Raw genomic sequence first — 22975 nt, 5'->3', positions numbered from 1 at the left:
TTGAGGATTTTTTTGTTATCACAGAGTGACACTAAAATCTATTATCTTGTGCTCACGAAATTGGTAGTGGGAGTGTTTACCATCTTCAAATATCAAAGGTCGAATTAATAAATAAAACACAATCTGAATCAAAGTTCTAATAACGTGAGTGAAAGGAGCAGATATATTTCTACGTTGTACTTATTAAAGCACTTTGATGGAGGGCAGGAGCGGTGGCTTAAAAATGACAAAATATTTCTAAGTATGACCCTTGCCTCAGGCTTCTCAAGATCAGGTTTTGTGCCTTATCTGTACATTGATGTGTATGTGGAAATCACATGTGTCCTTTGGGGTGGAAGTCTCCTCCTGTGGATCAAACCCCCGTCTTCATACAATGCAGAACACAGCTGGCGATGTAGAAGTAGCACTGGCTGCTTCAGCAATACACTGGGTGCAGAAAGGAGGGGAATTTGGAAAAAAGTGCCAAATGGTCCATCTCCACGGGAACCAAACACCACCTGCAGCTGTGAAATGGATCTCCAAAACCACCAGCATTGTTACAAGAAGAGGGAACCCTCCTCCCCCAAAATCCCACCGCACAGAGCCCATGACCACGGTATTACCAGCTCACTGTGGACAGCAGCTGACGTGCACGTTCCCCCCAAGCTGTGGCAGTTCTGAACCAATTTTTGGGTCATCTTTCTGAGTTCTCTGGCAATTGAAAGAGCTGAATAGGAAAAATGGGCTGACTACAGATGAAATGTGAACCTGAAGCACTTGCTGGAACGAGTACTCATCACAAAGACTCGCCAGTGAACTGAATGCTGCAATGATTTTTCACAAGCTTGAGTGAACAGATGCGTTGTGAACACCTCGCAAAATCTCTCCTCTGAATTCACATTTACCAGCCTTTGGAAGTGTCTCTTTTTTGGAAGATCAAACATCCTGACTCCTTCCAACTAATTAAATGGATTTCCCTGGGAATAAGTTGTAGCTGTCACCTAATCAGATGGTGCATTTTAATAAGATGTTGGTTTTCCAGTGCTGAAGTATCTGATTTCCACAATGTTTTGGTTAGACTTAGGGCTATCACAAACCATGCACCAACTCCCTACAACCAGCATCACAATAAGAAAATATGATCAAAGTCTTGTGGCACAAATCATTCACAGGTTGAAGTCACTAAGGGCGATGCTTGCAATTCTGTTGCAGGTACCACCTCTGCTGAGTGTCACTCCAAATTTCAGTAGGAAATCATATGAGTAGGAACTGAGCTTTCTAGATTTCTTGTGAGGAAGCATCTCTGTGCACACAAGAGTAGAGGCCAGTTATATGAGGTGTGATATTAGGACTAAAAGTGACCGTTAAGCAAAAGAGTGCAAGAGAAAGAAGACCCAACTAGGACTCCTCTGCTGAAGTTGCAAAGGCCATAGAAATGGCGATGAAAGACACCAGGCTGTGTGCATGACCAAGAGGTCAATCACATGAAGTATATGTCTCCAGTACGCTTTTCAAAGCGGACTTTTTGAGAAAGGAAGTAAATTGTCTCTTTTCCACTTAGATGCCTTTTCCCCCAAACTAATATGAACATAACGTGACAAAGCCTGCTAACTCTCTGTCAAACAGAGGCAGGCCAGTGGGGACACAAACAGAACACTTAAGTCCCTCTGTTACAGAAAAGCAGGCTATTTAATTATTCTCAACAGGACAAAATTGAAGTGGTTTTGGCTTTTTTAAATTTTTTTCCCCCCAGGTTAAGTGGGGTTAACGTTTGGATGAGAAGCACATTCCAGTGTGATTTCACCACTGAAATGGAGCCATCCCTGGGGTGGAGTCCTGCAGCTGCTGGTAGCGCACATGTATTTTGCTCAATATATCCAAAGAAATAATTATGCAAGTAATTAAACAAAACAACTGAGGATACACCACAATTTGGGTAGGATGCTGAGGTGAACTATTCTTGTTCTTGCTGTATGTACAAAGGAACTCAAAGGAGTTTTGTGTTCCCTGACAACTGATTTTTTTTTTAGTCATATTGATTGTAACTGGAAAGAGGAGACATCTCCCTCATCAGAAAAGCAGAAGGCTGGTGGTACAGGTGCAGAAGGAACACCTCCCTGAAGCGAAATCTGTCCTGCCACTCCTGTCCTCCACTTGCACACCTCACTGGGTGCCAACCTGAGAGATCCCGACTGCAGGTCAGGAAGCTCTGAGGAACATCAACATGAGCCGATAATTCACCTGGCAGCAACCGAGTCAAGAGAAATGCCCCCTCCCTTCTCATCACCCAAGCAATGACTGAACAGCTGATAGTCTACAGTGCTATTGAACACACAGAGCAAGATGCCAGCTATTAATTTCTCACATTTTTCCCCAACCACTCCGCTTCTCACGCCTTGCCAGCTCACTTCACCCTTCCTTACAGGAGGATGAAGCCAGTTCACGTCCCACTGGCTTTATTCCAGCTGTCTTGACACAACAGTTTCTCTTATTTCTGATCATGCATTTCCTGTCATGATCCCATTGGAAACCTGCCGTTCTGATAACATTCGACGACCTTTCGTTTATTATTTCCCCATGGCACTCTTCAGTCCCCAAGAGGTTCTAAAATTGGGATTTGCCTTCCTGGAAAGCCAGACATTGGGGGTGAATGACTCAGGAGCCTTGGCATGTCTTTGGCACCAGCCCAGGACACAAAGGCAGCACCTTCCCCCCCACACAGAGCATCTAACAGTAGGAAGTATTATTTTGCAGGGCTGTGCTCAGTGATTTCCTAGAAAAGCAACAAAAATGCCACATGTGTTTACGTTTCCATGTGAATCCAGCATAAGGAAATCCACACAGGCCACATGCGGTTTAGAAATTGTAGGTGCTGTGAGCATAATGTCTTGCCGTTGGTATGCAGTAAACATTCCACATCTTTAGGGGAAACTCCCACACAGCCAGGAGAAGGAGGGTTTTTAAAACCCAAGGTCCTAACTTCAGCGCAAAGGCACGAGCGGACAATAAATTTTACATCTGCAAAGGAAGCGTCCAATTTCACTCGATTATTTTGATACGCTACTTTAGTGAAGCGATTGTGCAAGAGCAATCACAGGCGGACCAAAAAAAAAGGGCTTGGCGACATACAAACTCCGAAGAGAGAAAAATGCTTTGGAGTTAAGGCTCTGCCAGCGACCAGGTCACACTGCAGAAGTCAACGGGGCCAGATTTCTACCCAGCATTTCAGCTCACAATCAGAGCCTTGTTCGGAAAGAAAAACCAGCTCTTATCTCACTACCAAAACCAAAAAACAAACAAAACAATAATAATAAAAAATCAATGGATATACCAGAGCACTCACCCTGGAGCATGACACTAAGCAGCTGCTAAATCACCTCCCTCGTGTCAGAAGGATCCTGATGGGTACTGCCTCTGGGATAAGTTTTTTGCCTGTCGCACGGGATCACAATCATGTGTGTTTCCTTGTCCATCTGCTATTCCCTCTGCGATTAGGATGGAAGTTCTAACATTGCTTTATTCCACCCTGCAGTTTATATTTTTAGGTGAATGTTTTCTAAATATAAAAAAATCCTGTTCAAAAGATAGAATACTTCCATCTGAACGACAAGGAACGTGAAAACTATTTGAAACGAAAGCAAGAATGGCTCCACTAAATCAACTCAAATGTTCCCTTAGATTTTCTGCTGAAGAAAACTCAGATTTTGATTCCAGTCTGAACTGAGACTGAAAATATAATGTTACCTCACACATGTTAGGGGGGGAAATAAAAAAAAGCTTTTTTTCAAGAAGAAGAACCTGCTTCTTGTAGGAAAGTGACTGGTGCCATTTTTCAGAGCAGGAGATCTGCCCAACCCACTTCACATGCACTGAATGACTGAATGTACCTGCATCCCTCCACAGCGGGGACCCAGCAACTGTACGAGTTTTAGTCCTTTTTGGGGAAATAAATGCACAGCATGCTCCCCAGCTTCATGTCGCAAACATATATACATTGCATGTCAGCACACAGCAGATATACAGGCCAAGACCTACACAGCACACACCTCATCCCCATCCATCCATCAATTCCCCAAGGGTGGAACAGTTGCAGAAAGTACTGGAGCTCCGAAGGTATTAAGAGACTGGGGAGGTGTTTGAGCTCCTCCAGCTTCCCCACGTGTACAGACAACCCAGATATCTTGGATCAGAGAGAACAAGAGACCATGAAAATTTCCACTACAGCATTAGTGGGTAAAAAGCATGCATGATTCAACACACCTCTGAAGGAGGAGTCACGTTATTCGAGGAATGAAAAAAAAAAGACCCATGAGGTCATTTATATTGATTCCAGGCTGAACCTTGTAGATTAATTATGAGGGAAAAAAATAGGTATTGACAGTTCAATGTTGACTCTAAGCTGGTTATTAGAACAAAGCCGGCTGAGTGTGATCTTTAGAGGAAATAGCTTCTGACAGGGTCCCGGTGCTACGTTTCTTAGGTAACTGGACTCTGGCCAAACCATCTGGCTCTTCTGCATTTCATTCTAACAAAGAGGACTTCACAAAGCCTGGAAGAAAATCCTGTACACAAGAAATGTAATAACTGCGCTCAGCAATGTGCCTTTCCAGGAGATATTTTATATATTTTAGAAGGATTTAGAGTTAGGGGAAAGAAAGTAGGGAAATTTAAAAAAAAATCTTCCAAAAAATCCTTATACCTGAGAAAAAAAGAGGGACAGCCCCTGCATTGTGATGCTGTGGGGTTTTACATTGTTTGATCCTATGCAGGACATAAGCACCTACTGAAATGGAAAGGCTCTTTCTCCTGGGGCAGAAGAGAAAAGCAGTCCCAGGGTCACCATTCCCAAGACAGCGTCCTGGCTCAGTTTAGAAAAGACCAAGTCAAGGAGGTAACTTGCCTGCCCTTCCTTCCATCAAAACTAATGGACAGTGATATAAACCTGAACACAACAATGACTTCCTCTGATGTAGGGACACCCACGCAAAAGAGACCCATCCCAAATCACAGCCTGGTTATCTCCTGCTTGTTCAGCCATCATGGAACACCATGGGTCTTCCTCAAAATCTCTGCAACTCCTTCCACTTAATGCATGGCCTTTAATCTCAGTAGCTAAAGCAAAACTGGATTCATAGGGATATCCATTGTAGGAAGCAAGAATGCAACTGTGTCCTCAGCATCTCCTCATTTGTAGCAGTGTCAACACATGCAGACTCCAGCTCTGCCATGACAGACCTGTGTTGAGCTGACAACCACAGAATATTTGGCAGGAAATAAGGATAATCAGGGTTCTCAGCAGATGCTCCTTGTCTGCTCTCCAAGGCAGGTGGAAGCTTATTGACAAATTCCTTGAGTTCAGAGGAGTTTCTCCCTGTCTCAGGCCAGCCAAGTGCTCCGTTGTGTCCTGCATAGCTAAGTAACACGATGGCTCTCCTCTTCATCAGCCAGGCGTGAGAACAAACAACAACGGGATGCAGCAGAGAGACTGACCTTTGCCAGCTCTTAGGCACCCTGGGATATCTCATTTCTCTGTCAAGGCTCATCTCCTTCCATTCAGGTTCCTACCCACCCTGGATTGTGGCATCTGTTCCCAGGCAGAGAACAACCCTGGCTCATTGTAGTGACCCACAACAGCCATTGTGCAAGGAGAGAGGGTCTGTTACCGAGAGGACAGGCAAGAGCTGGCAGGACAAAGTCTGGGTGCTCCGAGGGGGTTAGGTAAAAAAAATTGTCAAGCTTCCCTTTGCTTTTTCTACTCTTGTAGCCTCCCAGCACCATCAGGGATCACCCTCTGCTCCCAGCTGTTGTGGCAGCTGGACAACGTGCCCTGCCAGCACCCAGCACACAAGCAGGAACAGCAAACTGCCGTAACCGAAACAAACGCAAGATCCGTAGAGCACATTATCAGAGTTAAGGCCAAGGAACACTGAGCTGTGGGCTGTGTCCCGCTAGCGCCTCAGGCAGCTCTGCACCAGAGACAGCCACAGAAACATGTATCACCACTGCTCCTCTCTTTCCCATGTCCCAGCTCCACACTCGCTTTTGCTCTCAGCAAAACAACTCCTTTGCTGCCCACCTTCTTCATGAACTCTGCAAGGAACCAAATTTCTTCCACCTCACCTGGAGTGAAGGTCAATTTCCAAAGGCAAAAACTTTTTGCCTTATCCAGAAGCTTTTTGCCTGGAAGAGCGATCCCAAAGGTGCTGGGAGTAAATGAAGCAACTTTTCATTTTGCACTTTTTCAGCTTTGGCTGTGCTAAAGTGACCTTCTTCCTCAAGTGAAAACATATATGAAGATCAAATTTTCTAGTCTTAATATAAATTACAGATGTACAGATTGAACCGACCTAATGGTTCACTGGTGTCCAAAGGAGCTGGTCTCCTCACTCATGCCCCCCAGTTTACTCTCTTTGCCGTGGCTCTGGTGCTGAGCAGACCCTGCACTGAACCAGACAGCTCCCCGAACACACCAAACCTGCTTCTGATGGGTTATCAAGGTGCATCTTCCCAGCACAAGGTCTGGCAAGTGCCAGGACCTGTGCCAGGTTGGAGACGGGATGACATGGCTGGAAGCACAAAGAGGATATAACAGGTCGCTGCAGCCAGGAGGAAGAAATTGGCTTAGCTGCAGCATTTATCATTCACCCTCACAGCTCTGGCTGCCAAGTTGTGACCAGAATAAGGCAGAAGACAGTGATCAGAGCTGGAACTTACCTCCTGGCTAAATGGTACTGCACTGCCACTGGCTCCGAAACCTCACTTTACCCCCTTGCATCTCTGAGAAATGGGGAGAGAAACTGCATTTCATATTATCAGTCCTATCTCCCCTCCTGCTGCTAATGATTTGTGTGTAGAAATTTTCAAAAGCACCGAGGAAATGCATACATCCAATTTCTAATGGGGATAAAGTATTAAAAGGCCCTTTGGCTGCATTACCATAACAGCCCATATATGCAGCTTCCCATAAAGAAACAACAGCTATTTACTGAGTGGCATAAAGTGGTATAAAGATGTTTAATGCCATAAATACTTCCAAACATTGTTGAAACATTAACTAATCCACTCTCACAGCAGCTCCTTGTGGCAAATAAAGACAATTCTTTCTGTGTTGAAGTGGGGTTTACAGCAGAGGTTTTTTTCAGATATGCAGCATCATCTCCATATAGTGGCTCTGAAAATTGTCAGTGCTATTAGTGACCCCTTTGGGGATGGACCAGATTCTAGTACGAGGGCTGATATAAACACACACCTCACCTGGATACTCTTTAAGGAGGGGATGGGGATGTGGCACTTCTCACACAGATCCAGTTACCTTCCACCAAGAGGAAGCAGCTATTCAATCACAGTCAAGTATACTGAAACAAGCATAATGTTGCTCATTTTCATTGCACGGCTGTGATTAAAAGATGAGAGGGACCAACACCACATAACAGGGTCCTGGACTCAGCCAAAAATAAAGGCTACGGTAACTTATTGTAGAAAATTGCCTTTTACAGATACTTCACAATGGCTGTCAAAATTATTTTGGTCCATGGTGGTTCAACCACCCTGAAACTGCTCTGGTGATCTGCTTTGGAAGAGGTAGGTGTAAGGGTCAGCATGTTGCATCTTCACTCATTTATCCTTAGATTTCACAGAATCACAGAATCGACTGGGTTGGAAAAGACCCCAGAGATCATCGAGTCCAACCCCTGGTCCAACTTTAGTCTGTTTACTAGATCATGGCACGAAGTGCCACGTCCACTCTCAATTTAAAAACCTCCAGGGACGGCGAGTCCACTACCCCCCTGGGCAGCCATTCCAATGCCTGACCACTCTATCTGTAAAGAATTTCTTTCTAATATCCAGCCTAAATTTCCCCTGGCAGAGTTTAAGCCCATGCCCCCTTGTCCTATTGCTAACTGCCTGGGAGAAGAGATCAATCCCCACCTGGCTATAACTTCCCTTCAGGTAGTTATAGAGAGTGATGAGGTCACCTCTAAGCCTCCTCTTCTCCAGACTAAACAACCCCAGCTCCCTCAGCCTCTCCCCATAGGTCTTATGTTCAAGTCCCTTCACCAGTCGTGTTGCCCTTCTCTGGACCCGCTCCAGCACTTCAATGAAACAGCCCAGGAAACAACTACCTATAGAAACAGACCATTTTTATGTGGAATGACAGGGGGAAAAAAAAGTTACGTAACTGTTCCACCCAACTGAATATTGTATATATCCGAAAAAAAAAATATATAAACACCCATAAAATTCAAAGGACATCCTGCATGCTGCAAATCAATTGGGATCAGTTTCTCCCTTTTCAGCTGGCTCTCACGTATCTGCTGGGCACCCTGGTATCCCAGGGTGGCTCCCTCTGCTGTGAAGCAAGACCAACCAAGCACAATTGAGCAAACTGTCCTCCCTGAGGGGCCACCCCAAAGGCTCTGCTGCAGAGAGCTTGTTCAAGGCAAGAAATGACAGAGTGGCAGAAAAGGGGGTGAGGAAGCAGTGAAGGGAGCTGTCTGTGAGGCAACTCTCCCCTGGGACTGCCCACTTCTCACCTTCTGTTCGACCTCATGAATGGGAAGCCACAGACCTGGGTTCCATTATAATAAAGGTCCCACTTCATCTTTTGGAAAACCATCTCCAGACCATCCCATGTGCTGCAGTGATTCACTGCATACTCTGCAAATGAATCTCAGCACATATGGTGAGTGGTCTACCTGCAAAGCAAGAGCAGCTGGCTTTCACCGTGGTTGCAGCTATCGGGGGTCTGCAAGCTCCTTGTGCTGAGAGGCTGCAAGCCGAGCAAGAGCTCAGCAAAGCAGGGTGGAAGAGGCTTGAGGCAGATGTGTCTGCGACCCTCTGGACACCCAGCCCACAGAGGTGTCTCCTCTTCCCAGCCTTGAGAAGGAAACAAGTGGTCTGAAGCATAAGAAGAACACACCAAGAAAGACCGCATGAGATGCAAAAAGCAGCTCTGGGGACAGTTCCCTACTGGTTTTACCTCTGCATGACTGAACAGAACAGCTTAATTTTTAATGATCAGGGGAGAAGTAAACAATTCTGGGGCACCAGGTCCCTCCAGGGCCTGCACTCCCTGTGCTCCTGCCAGGCCACAGCCAGCAGGTCCAGGCACCAGGACACAGCACCGAGACATTTCAGTTTGGTTCCCTACCCCTAACACAGCAAAAGACCCACCAGCTTCTCTCTCTGGCAGGGATTTGGATAAACCACACTGAGCTTGGCCCAGGCATCTCAAAATTAAAGGTGGTAAATGTGGCTGTGCTGCACAGCCCAGGATGACTGCCTGCCCACACAAGTCACCTCACTAATATTTCCCATTTTAGACCCAAATCTACTTGTGCTTCTCACAGGCCTGCCATTATCTCCATTTCCTTGTTTAAATTACAGACAGGAGACACAGACAACACAGGGCGGAGGTTATACCGAACATTGCTCCCATGCAGGGTAGGCGAGATTCCCACCGCTGGGAACATCTGCTGTTATTTTGGCATAGCTGCAGAAACGTGTCTGATCCTTTCTGCTCTGGTCACCCAGCACCAAGGTAAAGGCAGGGGCTGTGCTGGGTGGGAAGCACCTTGCTAGTCCAGCTCGCTGGACACTGGTGCCATTAGCAGGTAAGAATCTGTTTAACTCTTTGCTTTTTTGCCTCCAAGACAGGACTTTGGTGCCACCTCAACCAAGGGGCAGCCAAGTCCCTGGACAGAGCCATCTGCCACACGCCAGCAGGAGCGAGTGACGTCCCCTGCACGGGCACAGCTGCACCGGCCGGAGACCAGCACAGCCCTGGGCCTTTTCTCAGCTCACCCAGTTACTCCTCTGAGCTCAGACCAAGGTCTAGGTCATGGACAAAGCTTTCAGTCCCCTTCATCTCTTCCTGGGTGGCTGTGCAGGGTAACACAAGCCCGGAAGCTGCACATGTAACCCTGCACATTGGTATTGGCTGCTCTTCTCCTGGCTTTGCTTTGCACCCAGCAGTGCCCATCGAGTTACAAAGCAGCAGAGAGACCATCTCTGAGCGGACACGGGAACCTCATCTACCCTTGTCTGGGTCAGGGCTGCCAACCAGCCGGGTCACACAGGTGGATGGGAGCTCCCACACTGACCTGTCCCAGAACCTGCTGTGGATCTGCCATCAAAGACAGATCTGCAAAGAAATCTCCTACTTTAAACAAAACCGTAATTCAGCAAACACACTGAAATACTTTAGCTAAACGTTGAATGGAAATAAAAAAGATTTCGAAACGCTTATTTTGACATTTTTGAAGTAATGAGTCACCAAGAATACTTCAGGGTATTTATAAAAATCTCTGTTTAAAGAAAGGGTATAAATAGAGTTAACATTTTTAATTTAAACTGGAGATGTTGGGGTGTAGGATCTGCAAGCTCTTGTTGGGTGGGGCTTTGGGGGGAAATTTTGAGTTTGTCTCCAGGTTCAGAAAAGAAAATGAGGGAGAGGACAGACACCAACTCCTGAAATTTTCCACACACCAAAACCACTACCCCTGAGCACTTCTACTCGCCACCTCCATTGCTTATATTTCCCCATCAAAACCGTCACGTATCAAGCAAGCTTATGTCCACAGTCAGCTAATTAAGGTTACAGAGGGCTGGATTTAAGGAAAAAAAAACAACAACAAGCTAAAGGTTGCAAGCAATGAAACCCCAGTGGGAAGAGAGTCTGGAAAATTCAACCTCACACTGGCCAAGAGCTTTCCCCCCGTGTAACGTTTCTGGAGCGGCCGAGCCAGTAAACAGCATACCAAGCTGATGTGCACCATATGACAGCAACCTGCGAGGAGAAAACTCTCCCAGCTCTCGCCTGTGAGGACAGGGAAGCAGGGAAGATGGGCACTTGGTTTTTCATCCTGCAAACTGCTTCAGTCAGACCAGTTTTTGGTCCTGCCATTGCCTGCTTTGCTGAGTGGTTACTACCTGCAGGACTGGGAGAGGAGAGGGACAAGCCACCCCCTCCCGCTGCAAGATGACAGCAGCATATGAAGATGCAGCAGAGCCCACAGCTGTGTGTGTCCTTCAGCTTCTCCCCTTTGCAGTCAGATACTTCAGCCCCAAACCACCGACAAGACTTTGTCAAAGTGAACTACACTAGGAAAGCCGGGCTGAGGCTCCATGTCACCAGCCAGTGAAGATGGCAGGGGATGGCAGGGTCACCACGGCAGGTGCAGGGAGGGTCACCACCCCTCTGCCTGCCACAGGCTTTGTTTTCACGCAAAAAGCCTCCCCACAGAGCACATTGCAACTTGCCTTGCAGTTTGCATCTCGTAGATCTAAAAGAAAAATTGTGGAAATAAAGGCAAGAAGTCAGGTATCTTTTTGAGGGATGGGGCAAGCAGCTCACATGGGTCTCCAGGCAGGTACATCTGCTCCAAACACAACCAGAGCTACCACCTTCAGACCAGGGTATTCTGAACAGCATATGGAAATCAAAGCCAATTTATGGAAATCAGAGACAATCTCTCTGCAGAAGGAACCACGTTATCTGGTGCAAGTTGAACTCCAGAGCTCTCGAGGGATAACCAAGGGACACAGCTTTGTTGCTTATCTTGTCACTTCCATGTGGCGATTATAAATCCAGTTGGTAGGATTTAAATATGCCAGCTGGCTCTCTGCAGGTGAAGGGGTGGGATCTTGTCAGGAATATCAGCTGAGAACACAGATTTAGCACCAGAGGAGAGAGCATTTGGGCTGTGGTGCTTCTAGGCTTGGAGTGGTTTCAGCCAATCCCCCAAAACCAGTAGGAAGTGTCAGAGTCCAGCCCAGTGGAGAAAGCAAACATCTGAGTAAAGTAATCCCAGGAATTGAGGCAAAAGGACAGCTCGGCGGGTATTAGAGAAGGGCAGGAAGCAATGTTATCATCCAAGGAGAATGTGGTATTTTGCAATGTTTTTCCTGTCCAAGATCAGTGCAAAAAGTCTTACTAAGAGTTTTTGGCAAACCAGGTTAAAAAAAAATAAAACCAAGATATTATTTTAAGCATTCAATCTGTACAGGCCTCCCTCCCTAGTTTGCTCTTAAATTTAAAGGACAGAAGAACCATTTTAACTCATAGTTTTTCAGTTTTCTCAGTGTTAAGCAATAGAAACCAGAAAGACAAACCAGTTCTGACTCCAGCAGGCCTCTCGCGGCCCAGCGCCCGGGGTATCACCTGCGTCCATCGGGGTCTGCCCTGCCTGGCCAGGGACGGGACTTCTGCACCCACCCAGGGTCCTGCTCCACAAAGGGGATAACAGATTAGAAAACCCCTGACATGAAAAGCAAGCAGGAACCACGGGCTTTCTGCTAAAATTAAGCCAGGCAAGCAAGATCTGTAACGCAGCTGAAAATGACTCCATAGTTGCACAGCTGCAGCTTTGCTGCTGCACCCTAATCCGGAGCCCCCCAGTTTTTGTGATTAAGTGCCCCTGGGAGCAGCCAAGGAATGTAATAAATTCGCAGACAAAACAGTGAAATACAGTATCTGGAACAGAAAGGCCCCATGTGGGTCCAGAGTTACAATGTCATACCCTGACATTAAAAAAATCCTTTGTCCTTACCTGTTTCTAGCCCCACATTTCTACAAGGTTCTTTGACAATCTTCTAACAAAAGCCACAGCACTCTATGATTTCCCTACATCTCCTGCCTCCCCTAACAGACTTGGGTTGCTTCTGTATGTAGCTCTGGATCAATACTTGTCCATAAGAAAAAAAGAGATCCATCAGTGGCCAAGCTGTGGGGCAGCCACTTGTGCAGCATCAAGTGATGGCCACGACAGAGCTGTCACAGTGCCATGGAGCGGGGGACAGCTGCTTAGAAGAGGCATGTGGGGATGGCAGGACCTCAGGAAAGTAGCAATTCTGAACAGAACCAGACCATGTGATTTAACAAATAAATGCATTTTCAAGGGAGGCACTCACAAACATCCCTTGTTAAAGGCAAAGATGGAAGAAAAAAACAAATCAAAACAAAAACCAAACACCAAAACCCCCAGTTCAATCCTATGCAGCAATACAACCATATGTGAATTGCTAACCCTCCTCTGTGCAGTGACAGCCAGACTGACAGAAAAGGGCAGAAAGACAACCTGAAATCAAGGAAGACTCTGTCCATGGAGGTAACTGCACACAGCCAACTCTTGTGCTCTTGGCATTCAAGCCCCAGTGCTGGGGCTCTTACCGCAGTGCTTGCTCCATAAAGAAAACAAATTTCTCTGCATCACAGCCCCAGAGACAAAACTGAAACTTATTCACCCTAAGGGTTAGCCACAGTAAGACAAAAATAAACTCAAAGCTGGTGGCTGCTGCGGGTTCCAGCTCAGGGCTGCTGGGTCTCCATGAACTCCAGCAGTTGGAACAGAAATTAGCAGACGAGACCATGTGACCCAGAAATGCATTTTACTCTTTCTTGCACATAGCCCAGAACCTGCAAAATAAGCGCAAAGTTGCAAAATGCCTGTTCTTGTCCCACCCCAGCTCCAACAGACCTACAAACGAGATGAAAGACACACAAGCATCAACAGAACAGGAGGGGGTACAGGTGCTTCAAAGGCTACAAAACCACTCTGGGGCTAAAATCCAGCATGCACCAAAGCATGGGGCTGGACTGGGGCTTCTGACCTTCTCTCCACAAGCCATGACTGCCAGAGTAGCCTTTTCCAAATGAGATTTCCACCCTATTCATTTCAACATAGCCCGCACCCTTGGGAAGAAGGTGGGGGGGGGGCAAAAAAGCCCAACCAACAACCAGGAAGATCAAAGCTCTGAAAGTCTGCAATATTTTATTAGTTCCTTCCATCTGTCATGCACCAATGACTCACTGGGAAATAAGTCCCCTCTTGAGAACTGCTACCTTTTCGTTTCCGACTTGGGCTTGCGAGGAGTGGCTACTGTGCGCCTTTATCGGTTATTTGTTCCGTCTGAACGAGCTGCGGCTCCTCATTCACAAACCAGCCTCTGCTCCTTGAATTGGAGGGCGAGGAAGGGGGAGGGATGGAGGAGGATCTCGCTGTGCTTCTGTCATCTCTTTCATGCTCTGCTCGGTGCTTTCTGCATCAATGGAGACCTTGGGAATCCTCGGGCTTTGTTCTCTTCTGCACGCGGGGGCTTTTCCTGCTAAAATAGCAGGTAGCTGCAATAACCCTCAGCACATACAATCATCCAAATCCATCTGCCAGGGCTAGAGAAAGACACAACACGCTGCTTTTGGAGAAAGAAAAGCGCTTTGGGGGAGCAGGGGAGAGGAGGAGAAGGAGCCAGATTTCCTGAACACCTCTGAATAAGGCGGAGCAGAGGAATATTTTTATAATAGAGAAAACTGCTTTGTTCCGCTATTACTGGGATGCAAATGGGGTAATCTGAAAGGCTGATTGCACAGTCTGCTGATGGACAAACTCCGTAAGATGCTGTGCTATGGACACGGAAGGGTTCCCACGCACGCACAGCCCTTCCCACTCCATAGACATTGTAAGCAAGCGCCGTCCTGCTTTTTCCAGAGCTCTGAGATTCCTTCACAAAGGTACAGTGGGGAAAGACTTCAATAGCTCTGACTTTCATCATCAATTACTGATACCCTACGGGAAGCATCTTAAAATGTTCAAGCTTATGTTAAGCATTCACTTTAATTTAAACAAACAAACAAAAATCAAAATCAACAAATCAGATCCCGCTCAATGGAATCAACTCAAGCATCCAAAATCGCTCTCAAAATAACTCCTGGTTTTAGGAGTATTTGACCTTGTTGTGTTAAATACAGACTCAAGCAAATCAAGAGAACCTTTTGTACTGAAGCCTGCCCAGACACCAGACCCAAGCAGGCCAGCCCACCCCAGGCACACAGCCCCAGTTACACGGGTGGGTGCCCACAGACACGTGCTCCCATCTGTGTATTTCATGCAGGGTGCTTTCAGCAGCGCTGCGGCTCCTCAGTGAACGGTAAGTCCGCTCAGTTCTTTGTTAGGGCTTTTGTTAATGCGCTGTTGGCAACTTTGCACGAACGGTCCCCACTGTGCTCAGCACCACGCTGGGTCAGGGCTGGCTCTGAAAAAGAAATTGCTGCTGAGCCCTCGCCCTGGAGCAGGATGCCTGCACATCCCAGCTGCGGCTTTCCCCTGCCCCTCCACACCATCCGCCCCTGTAACTCGGGGTCTGCATTTCCTCCAGCCTTGCATTGCCTTTGCCAGCCACTGCAGATGTTCAGATGTGCATATCTGGCTGGTCTGAGTTTCTCAAAGGCTTGGCAGGTAGAGTAGCTACCTCCGCCACTCCCAGCCCTGTGCTCATTCTCTATGGTCCCTGAAGCATCTTCTCCTGGTCCCATGGTGAGCCAAGACCACCTAGAGCTTGCAAAAACCCTTGGGGTCACAACACCTGCTTCAGAAAGTATTGCTCATAGTGCCCAGGACTGCACACGGCAGAGCAGGACCCCATTTTGTACAAGGACTTGTGCACGGAACTGGACTATTTGGGTAACCGCCTTGGTCTGCCTATGAAACGTGATGTGGGTTGCAACAAGCTGGAATTACCCCACACGAACTCCACCTCTGAAACAAAAGGAAAGCGCTAGTAATGGATTGTGCGAAAGTCAAACATTTTCCTCATTCTATTCCAGAACTGTTCCTCTTCATTTAATGGGGCACTAAAGCCGCAGCGTACCCCTGGCAGAGTTTCCCTTCTTGGCGGATATTTCGCTCTGAGCAGCACCACCTGGGCATCCCCAGGCAGTCCCTGGCACTCTTCTGACACCTGAGCTTCTGCACAGAGAGGAACCAGGCCACTTTCTCACACAAAAGACCACAGGAACCAAGCAGTTAGAACAAAGGAGGACTTTGAAACCAGCATTTTATTGAGGTTGCTCTTCCCTAAAGCTTTGCCACTCTCACTCAGTGATTTCAGGGGCTAAATCCCTTCAGACATCATTTGGCACTACTGCCCTGCTTGTGCTCACCTGCTTCCCCCTTTATCCCAGGTATGGGTGCTTCTAGGTGTTTGCTACAAAGTGGTTTAGCTCAAGCTAGTCTACCCTTTCAGTTATTTGGTGGGGTTTTTTAATTTCTTTTTTTTCTTTTTCCTCCTTGCTCTATTAACCACACAGTGTTCATAGGATACAGGGCAGCTCCAACACTGCCCCAGCAGGTCCATTTTGCCATAGATATGTCCTGATCTTGGTGGTTCTGGATTGTAAGTGACAGCAAGACACCTCTCACTGCTTCACAAAACTGTGTAATAAGCTTTTAAAAAATTAGCACTGCTGCAACCACCATCATTGTGAAGCTGCATTCGGCTTTATGGAACGGCAACAACTCTGCAAACAGTCACGTCTCTGTCCTATCTCAAAGGATCTGAGCAGTTCATGCTACACCAGCAGCGAGGGGAGAAAAGAGAGCAAGATGCTCGGCCAAGGCTGCACATCAGAGCTACACAAAAGCCCTCAGCTCCCAGCCTTCAAGCTGGTGTCCTCCCCACCAGATCAAGTAAGTCTATGTGGATTTTGAGGGCCACCTAATCCTTCAGCAGAAAACAGGCAAAGAAACTTGTGCAAGTTTTCTGTGTATCTTGCAGATCTCAGAGCAACGTTTTGAGCCATAGAACAATTCAGAAAAAGAATTTTAAACTGTCGCTGACCTACAGTGCACCAGCTGCAGTCTCAGCTCAGAAGAATAGCTGGCTGGCCTGAACATCAGAGTGGATTATTGTCCTGAGGGTGCAAAGTCAGAGATGAGGCTGCTGCGCGTCATTAAACAAACAGATGGAGAGACAACCCCAGAGGCTCAGACAGAGCCTGATGCTTTCTGGCTCCAGAAGTGCTTGTTCCAGGAGCAGGAGTGGCTTCAGAGTGCTCTGTGAAAGGAAGAGATGTGGTCACAGGCTGCAGCCTCGGAGACTCGAGCTAAAGGGTGATGGAGAACAGAGGTGAGAAGGGGACAGAGACCTTTTCCTTATAAGCAGCTCACTGAGAGCAACCACACCATGGGGCTCTGCTGTGCATGTTCAGAATGAATCCAGACTGCCCAGAATGGGCTCACGGGCCCTTTGGTGAAAGGAGAGCTGCAGCGATCAGTCTGAACACCACCAGGTATTCAGACTCGGACATCAGTTTTGGTACTGGAAGCTGCAGGCTATCAGGGCATGCATTTCTTAGCATTTGGCTTTGTAGGAGCCTAACACATTTTAAAGATAGAGTTTTAGAGGAGAAAAATGTAGATTACAGCTGTACTTGTAGGAATGTCTCCATTTCTCATTAGAGCTCAGCTACATTTTCATGTATATAAGCAAACAGCACAGTTCTTCCCAAACAGGGTGCTGCTTTCACCTGGCACTGAACTGCTGCGGTTCTATCGCCATTAGGACGAGTGACTCGGTGCAGCATCGCTGCACATCCAGCACCTTTGCAAGCCAGCACATTCCTGAGCTGCCACGCTTCAGCTGTGCTTCGTGCCCTCCCTCCCCACCCTTCCTTCCACCAAATGCTTGTTCGACAGCAAGGACTCTCCGTCAAGGTATGAACACACACAGAAACCAACCCCCATCCCAATTAGCAGCACCTCTCCAGCACACCACCCGTGCATGGAGCAACATGAAGCAGGACCACCTCCTCTACACCAGGGCCTTCCATTTCCTGGGGGAAGCAGAGGAAAATGTGAGAGACCACATCATTTCCCCTCCTTCCTGAAAAGAGCAATCATTAGAGCAAGGCCTGCTAAGGAGGACCATGCTTGTTCCTTCCAAATGTTTTCTATCTCTGTGGCGTACCCAGATCCTGCAGCTGTCTCATAGTTCCTCTGCTTCTGTGCTACCCAAAGAAGAGAGGAAGAGGCAGCTGCTTCTACACAATCATATCTTCCAACACTATCAAACAGGCAGTTGGCCCAGCTGTGAGTAGGAGTTTAGACCAGAAGACCTCTAGAAGTCTGAATAATTCTCTACTTCTACAATGTTCCAGAACTAAAATCCAGTCAATGTGAAAACAAAACAAAACAAAACAAAACCAACCAACCAGTTCCCACATAGTTTTCATTTCACTTCTGACTACAATCATTAGTCAAGACTTTTCTAGAAATTCTCTTGGACTTTCATTTTGATCTTCAGAGTTCAATCCCAGATGAGTCAAGGGAGACCTGGCATGGTCTTACAGCCAAACCAGGCTCTTGATAGAAGATAATTACTTGATTTGCTCTAAGTCATGTTCAGTTTCCACAGAAATGGAAGCCACATCCTCCACTGAAGCATCTCATGGCTGGACCTGCAGTATCTGGGAGCCTGGTAAGGTCAATACTTCGTGAGGATGCTTCCTTCCTGCAAGTATAAAAGCAAGAACCCCAAATCCCAGCTAGATGGAACTGAGCAAAGTTTTCTTCCAATTGTTTATTCAGTATGAGCAAGTGCATGACCTCCAGCTCCAAAGAAATCTGACGACTACCCTCTGAAAAAGTCACTGCTTGAACAGATGCTGCAATTTTGGAAACAGAAGAACAGTACAGTGCTCTAGAGGTCTCCAGATGGGGATGATGAGGCCTGTACCCTGCCAGAGAGATTTTTTTAAAAAAAATTTGAAATGGAAGCATCTGATTTACCTGGAGGAGAATGATCTCATCCACCTACCCCCTTCTTGGTAGCTTTTGTCAGGGTTAGAAACCAAGTGATATCTCTGGGATGGCAGTGAACTTCTCACAGAGCAGTTCTGGCTGAATTCACACTAAGCTGGTATTAATATCAGTTCCTTTATCTCCATTTCTGAAAATGGCTCCAAGCATTAACAGCTCCAGTAATGATTCATGGGTTTAAATTCCTAAACCTTTTGAGAACAGGAAATGAAAGCCAAGATGAACAATACCCACAGATTAAATATATTTAGCTGCTGTGTTTCTCGTTGAGAAACTCAGAGAACTGTCTAGTGGTGCTTTTCATGTGGCTGCTCCATGTGGAAACGATGGCAGCTTGCGTCTGAAGTCGAAATGGCCAGCTAAAAGGGGGGATGCAGGAAGAGGTTTGATTGTTTTCCTTGTGCTTTCTGCTCTCCAGCAATGCTCCTTCAGGCAGGAGCTTTCACTGATCTCCTCAGCACCAGATAAAAACAACCAAAGGGACTGCCCTGCATTACATGGTGGGACACAAGCCTCGACGGAGGGAAACCTCCCTTTTGTGGGCAAGTTCTTCCAGAGGAAGACTTTGGAAACGTTTGCAGAAGCAGTTCACGTTCGCTCTGGGCTGGCAGCGGCAGAGAAAAGCTGCCTCCACCGCAGCAATTGCTCCCTGGGAGAGAACCAGCAAAAGCACGCAGCTCCCAGCAGCTCCCTCCTCCTCTTGGGCTGAGGCATCCTTTTCTGCATCTCATCCATGACTGCGTTGAGTCAGGAATCAAAACCATCCCTCAGAGCCCCAGTTCGGTGCCCTGGCTGCGAGGTCCCTGCTCCTCCGCTCTCTCAGGGCTGCTTGTTGACAGCTGTTTCACAGAGCCAAGGATCCCAGCCTCTCCGTTTTTCCCTACTTCATTAGCTAAACAAACAGTGACACCATATAAAATACCACCCGGCTCGTCCATCTGGGACACGCAAACCCATGCAAACTATCCTGGAGACAATTTTAGAAACAGGCTGTGCCTCTGCCAAAGGCGAGCGCTTGGATCAGCGTGGCAGCTGAAAGCCCAGCTCCAGCTCTTGGTGAGACAGCCGCCCGCTGAGCTGAGCCCAGCCGCCCGCTGAGCTGAGCCCAGCCCACTGCGAGAGAGGCTCTGATGGGGAGCTCGTGAGGACACAGCACAGTCGTCGAGATACCAGGGAACTGAGCAATAATACTGCTAAGGCTTTCAATTAAAAGGCTGTGGATGACCAAAATATCAGCACCAAGTAATTACTTGGGAATAAATTTGAGTTACAGATATTACCTTGGGCTAGAACTGTTAACAGAAAACATTAAAAGGACGTTTAAGGCAAACACAGTCAAGTTAACTGTCTGGATGGGAGACAGATTTCCCCATAACTTTCAGCACCAGGTGTTTAAGCCTAAGTTGCCATGGGAGACCAAGCCTGAAGCAAAACACAGAAATAAGGGCATATGGGTGGAGAAATTCCTTCCCCACACCCCAAGGGTCACCCAGCAAGTGGTCACCCCATGCACACAGCCAGGAAGGGGTGACAGCCCCACGACCCACCAGGAGCCTGGGCAGGTGAAGGCAGTGGATGCAGCCCACTGGTATTTGGAGGAGGAGACAGGGCTGCACACTTTACAGCTCTTTGGAGCACGACTTTCACCCTTTTTGTTTCATTTGCATCAAACCCTCCGTGACAGCGGTATCAAGCACGGAAGCCAGCAGGCCCATCTCACAAGAACTGCTGACACAGTGACAAAGTTGCTCAGATGGACTAAACTCATAATACAAGGCAGCCTGCAAGGACTCCCCAGCTACAGAAGAGATCACTCCATATGAAAAGACCCTTGAAAAGCCCAGAGACACCACACTGTCCAGCTTTCACTGTCAGGGTTGTTGGGCCATCATTTGTCCCAGCTTGCAGTTAACAGCAGCCAGGTCCAACCTAAATCCCTGGGAAACTTCTGTCACTTTCTGATGGGTTTGAATCAGATCTCCGAGGTTAAAGGCAAACTGTTTATCCAGACTGAGCATACAATTGTCCTAATGTATGTAGTGGGTTGCTTCTGCCCCCATGGAAATGGTCTATGAGAGACACCACGACCAGCACCTCCACAGCACCAGCTCACCGTGCAGCAGCTTATCTGCTCATTGGAGACATCTGATGCCTGACTCAGAGCAGCACACAGTTCAAACCACCCCCACAACATGCCACAAGCCAGAAAAGTAGACTCGCTATTCATGTTTCACAAAGCTCGCTCTCACCAGAATCACAAATTAGTTTAATTTGTGCCTGCTTGGTTTACCAAATTTGAGAAAGCTTTTCAAGATTTGCTTCATATAACTCTGGGTCTCCAGTCCCAGCATCTCTGTCTGGGGAAGAAAACACTCAAAGCAATTCTCAGAGAGACCCTCTTTTCAAAGACAAAGCCTTCCCTGCTGTCCCCTGCACCATCAGCAAAGCAGGCACCACATCTTGGCATCCACTTTGAAGAGCTCATACCATCTTCAGGAGAAACACAAGTATGCAGAAGCACCTCAGTATTGTCCGCACTGCTCTGTGCTAGCTACAGTTTGTGACTCCTTCAAGTTACCCACCTCCACCCTCAGTTATGCTGACTCCAAAGGGTCATTGTGTGTCCCATAACAGGGCTGTGGGCTCTTGATCCACAAAATAATTGTAGTTTACTGTGCTGCACTAGATCTGAATGTCTCTTATGAGAAGAAAATGGTGCCACATTCCCCTTTGCATGGATATTCCTCTCTTGCAGAGGAAGCAGAGAGGCTGGAGCTGGTAAACCACCCCTCAGCGTCCTTTGCACACAAAGCAGAAGGATATCTCTGACACGAGTTAGGGCAGCCTGTTCAACTCACTCATGCACTTGTCTCAGGCAACAGGCCCAAATCTCTCCGGGAGAAGTCACCTAGGAACACAGAAGTTCAAGAGAAAGTGTCAGTCTGCTGAGGTGACCCCATGGGCAGCAGCAGCTTTGGCAAGGGATGAAGTGGCTTCAAGTGAGGTCAGTCTAGCAGTACCCATCCTGCTGGAGAGGTGGAGGAGTGCTCTTCAGACTCTTGACTGGAAGATGTGAGGACCACAGGGAACAAGGGCTCTTCTCAGTGCGTTCCAGGAGACCTGAGAGGTAAACTCCAGACAGGTGAGGACAGAGGGGCTGAGCCTCACCCTGTGACTGCACTGTCCCTGCACCCCAGCACACGCAGCCCCAACACTGCTGTCCCCTCCCTGAAACAAGGCAGCCAGGATCTTGTTAAGCAGGATGCTACTGTGGAAAAATCTAGTCTGATATTTTCACTGTTGAGCACTTTGGCCTGCAGCACTGGCTCTGTAAAGCAGCAGCACCACTGTTATGACCACAGCTTGGCCCTGGTGCAGTTCTGCGGAACTCAGAAGAAGGCATCTCTATGGCAAGAGCCTGGTGGTACCACAGAGCAGCTGGACCTACCACGTTGGTGGGCAAACAGGATGGCTCTGTTCTTCCACCATAGCCTGAAGAGGCATCAGATCCTACAGTTCCCCACTGGATACTCTGTGTGTAGTGGACACACAGCTCCAGGCTATTGCCTTTTCTTGAACAATGTTTACAGTCTTTGAACTCCCGTGCAGGTTTACCCGAGGGCAGACAAAGGGAGCCGCAACTTGATTCAGGCAGAGGCTGAACTTGTCCCTTGAGCTTCACTCTAACCTCAAGTCTTGGTGTCTCTTCATGTTCTCATTCAAGTCCCAGAGGATTAACAAAATGTAAGGCTGATGAAATCCCTGCATGAGGTGTTCCCCTGGTCTATCTACTGTCTTCTACTGCCCGGCACCAGCTCCTGCAGAAGCAGGTGAGCATTTTAAGGGAAGAGACAACTGGTGCAATTCTACCTCATGCAAACATTCCACAGGAACTACATAAAACGTTGAGGCCAACAGAAACATAAAAACATGTTACATTTAGTATCAGCCAGAATGGAGGGATTTTTATCCATTGATTTACTCCCATCAGAAAACAGCATTTTTTGGAATGAGTGGTGGCCTGAATAGATATTTCAAAGCCCATGGCTGAGCTTCCCCAGCCATGCCACTGGCAAGAGAGGTCGGCAGCAGCTGCTGCAGCTCCCCAGCCAGGCAGGGACGATGTGACCTGCAAGGCCATTCGGCACAGGGTCTGGGCACAGCGTGGAGGATTTTCAGCACCCTTCTGTGTAAGATGGGATGCGAGCACACAAAAGGACCAGCCAGAGACAACCAGTGTTTAGACAGGAAAAAATTGGAAAATTCTACCTGAATTTAGGACCTTCAAAAGCATGTCTAGTTTTGAGGAGTGATGATAGTCCAGCAGGATTTGCATAGAGCCACCATGAGAGGTGAGAACAGGCTCTAAACACAATCCCACATGACTGAATTTTAAGTGCTCC

General features: G+C 47.5%; 1 protein-coding gene across 13 annotated transcripts in view; it reads right to left on the bottom strand.

Moving 5' to 3' along the window:
• DUSP7 (dual specificity phosphatase 7) overlaps positions 1-22975 on the bottom strand; it is a 330623-nt gene that overhangs the window by 142671 nt on the left and 164977 nt on the right. Inside the window, exon 1 of one of the 13 annotated variants that reach the window (XR_010475040.1) lies at positions 13823-14175. The exons of 10 other annotated variants lie outside the window; for them this stretch is intronic. The gene's annotated coding sequence lies outside the window, so the exon portion shown is untranslated. Of the gene's footprint in view, positions 1-13822; positions 14176-22975 lie in introns of those variants that run through there. 2 more of the 13 variants (XR_010475044.1, XR_010475047.1) reach the window with 2 other exon arrangements.

This window comes from Columba livia, chromosome 10 (genome assembly GCF_036013475.1).
Source record: "Columba livia isolate bColLiv1 breed racing homer chromosome 10, bColLiv1.pat.W.v2, whole genome shotgun sequence".
In the NCBI taxonomy this organism is placed as follows: domain Eukaryota; kingdom Metazoa; phylum Chordata; class Aves; order Columbiformes; family Columbidae; genus Columba; species Columba livia.
This window is presented reverse-complemented; position numbering and strand designations above follow the sequence as displayed.